This window comes from Panthera pardus, unplaced genomic scaffold (genome assembly GCF_024362965.1).
Source record: "Panthera pardus isolate Hobbes unplaced genomic scaffold, ASM2436296v1 HiC_scaffold_27, whole genome shotgun sequence".
NCBI lineage: Eukaryota > Metazoa > Chordata > Mammalia > Carnivora > Felidae > Panthera > Panthera pardus.
In genome coordinates this window covers 79,616,551-79,619,416 of record NW_026526843.1, presented here as the reverse complement: position 1 = coordinate 79,619,416, position 2,866 = coordinate 79,616,551, and positions in this window count along the sequence as shown.

The window sequence follows — 2,866 nt, the reverse complement described above, 5'->3', positions numbered from 1 at the left end:
GGTCTCTTCAATAAATGGTGTTGGGAAAACTGGGCAGCTACATGCAAAAGAATGAAACTGGACCACTTTCTTACACCATACACAAAAATAAATTCAAAATGTGTTAAAGACCTAAACGGGAGACCTGAAATCATAAAAATCCTAGAGGAGAACACAGGCAGTAACCTCTTTGACATTGAGCATAGAAACTTCTTACTAGACATGTCTCCTGAGGCAAGGGAAATAAAAACAAAAATAAACTATTGTGATTACATCAAAATGAAAAACTTCTGCACAACAAAGGAAACAATCAACAAAACTAAAAGACAACCTACTGAATGGGAGAAGATATTTGCAAATGACAAGTCCAATAAAGGGTTAGTATGCAAAAAATATGGAAAACTTATACAACTCAACACCAAAAAAAACACAAACAATCCAACTAAGAAATGGGCACAGGACATGAACAGACGTTTCCCCAAAGAAGACATCCAGCTGGCCAACAGACATACGAAAAGATGCTCAACATCACTCATCATCGGGGAAATGCAAATCAAAACTACAATGAGCTATCACCTCACAGCTGTCAGAATGGCTAAAATCAAAACCACAAGAAACAACAGGTATTGGCAAGGATGCAGAGAACAAGGAACCCCTATGCATTGTTGGTGGAAATGCAAACCCAAAGAATACAAAAACACTAATTCAAAGGGATACATGTACTTCTATGTTTATAGCAGCATTATTTACAATGGCCAAGTATGGAAGCAGCCCCAGTGTCCATCGATAGATGAATGGATAAAGAAGTGGTATGCATATACAATGGAACATATTATTCAGCCATAAAAAAGAATGAAATCTTGCCATTTGCAATAACATGGATGGATCCAGAGGGTATAATACTAAGTGAAATAAGTCAGGAAGAAATACCACATGATTTCACTCATATGTGGAATTTAAGAAACAAAAGAGCAAAGGAAAAAAGAGAGAGAGAGAGAGAGAAACCAAGAAACAGACTCTTAACTATAGAGAACAAACTGATGGTTACCAGAAGGGAGGTGGGTGAGGGGTTGGGTGAAATGAGTGATGAGGATTAAAGAGTACACTCATCTTGATGATCGCTGAGTAATGTATGGACTTCTGGTATCACCATATTGTACACCTTAAATTAATACAACACTATGTTAACAATAATGGAATTAAAATTTAAAAACTAAGGGGTTTTGGGAAGAAGAGAGGGAGAATGTTTGAATGTATCCTCTGTATGCCAAGGATTTAAATTTTTTTAATGTTTTTATTTATCTTTGAAGGAGAGAGAGACAGAGCATGAGTGGGGGAGGAGCAGAGAGAGAGGGAGACATAGAATTTGAAGCAGGCTCTAGGCTCCGAGCTGTTAGCACAGAGCCGGATGCAGGGTTCTAACTCATGAACTGTGAGATCATGACCTGAGGTGAATTCGGACGCTTAACCGACTGAGCAACCCAAGCACCCCTGTACGCCAAGGATTTAAAAAGAACTCTCATATTGAAGAAAGAACAATTCACTCTCATCATGTTGCAAATATCTAATGAAATAATGGATCCAAGCAATGCCTATCTAGGGCCAGAAAGTCAGGAGAGAGCGCCAGACATACATGCCTCCTGATGGAAGAACTCACAGTACCACCTATGATGGATTCTTGCCCAAAGATTGAACCTATACCAGATCAACCTGTAGGTACAACTCCCAGTTTATAGATATCTAGGCAACAAAGGCACATGTTGAACAAGACCATGAGACGTAATCAGCCCGATATTGAAAGCTTTCTTCAGGTTTCTACTTGAATGTCACCTTCAGTGAGGTCTGCCCTGACCATCTTATATAAAATAGCACTCCCTCCCTTATCCCAAACAACCTGGCACTCCTCCCTTTGCTCTGCTTTGCACTTAGTATCGTTTGAGTTTTAAATTTTTATTACTTGTTTATTATTTGTCTCTGTCCTGCAAGAAAGTGGCATTCATGAAGGCAGGAGCTTTGTCTCGTTGTTGTGTTGCTCTGTCCCCAGCAGCTAGAACATGGCCTGGTACTGATTTAAGCAATACATAAACATCTGTGTAGTAAATGCATTCATGAGTGAATGGATCTGGCAGAGCATCAGAGCAGTAGTCCCAGCCCCTATCAGCCCTCATGATAATGCTCCCATCTGCTTTCTGTCCATCAGAAGCAGGTAGGCTCCTTATTTCCAAACCCTTCCCCTTGCCCCCAGGACATTAAGGCAGAAGTGGGGCTTACAGCTCATCTTCAAAGGCTATTGCACATTTTGTTTCGAAATATACTCCCTCAGTCTTAAATATAATAAATATGGCTTCTGTTTCTCTTTTCCTGGAGTGAGGGAAACTGAAGTATAAAATCCTGTCAACATTCTCTAGATAAATTCCTGGTACATAGAGTTACTTGAGTCACAAGAAGTCAGTTGGCAAATTTCCTTTTTCTTTACTCTGGAGCAGTTAATAGCAATAGCAGTTGATAAATTGAGACAAAGTGATAGAAGCATATTATCTAGAGCTGTACTCTCCAATATGCTGGCTACTAGGTGTATGTGTGTATTTACATTTAACTTAATTAAAATTAAATAAAGTATCTGATACGTGCTATAACATGGATGAATCTTGCGGACATTATACTAAGTGAAATAAACCAGTCACAATAGGACAAATACTGTATGATTCCACTTACATGAAGTACCTGGAGTAGTCTAATAGAGACATAAAGTAGAATGGTGGTTGCCATGGGCTGAGGAATGATTAATTGCAGAGTTTTAGTTTTGCAAGAGAGAGGAAAAGTGTTCTGGAGATACATGGTGGTGATGGTTGCAGAGCAATGCAATGTACTTAATACTACTGAGCTG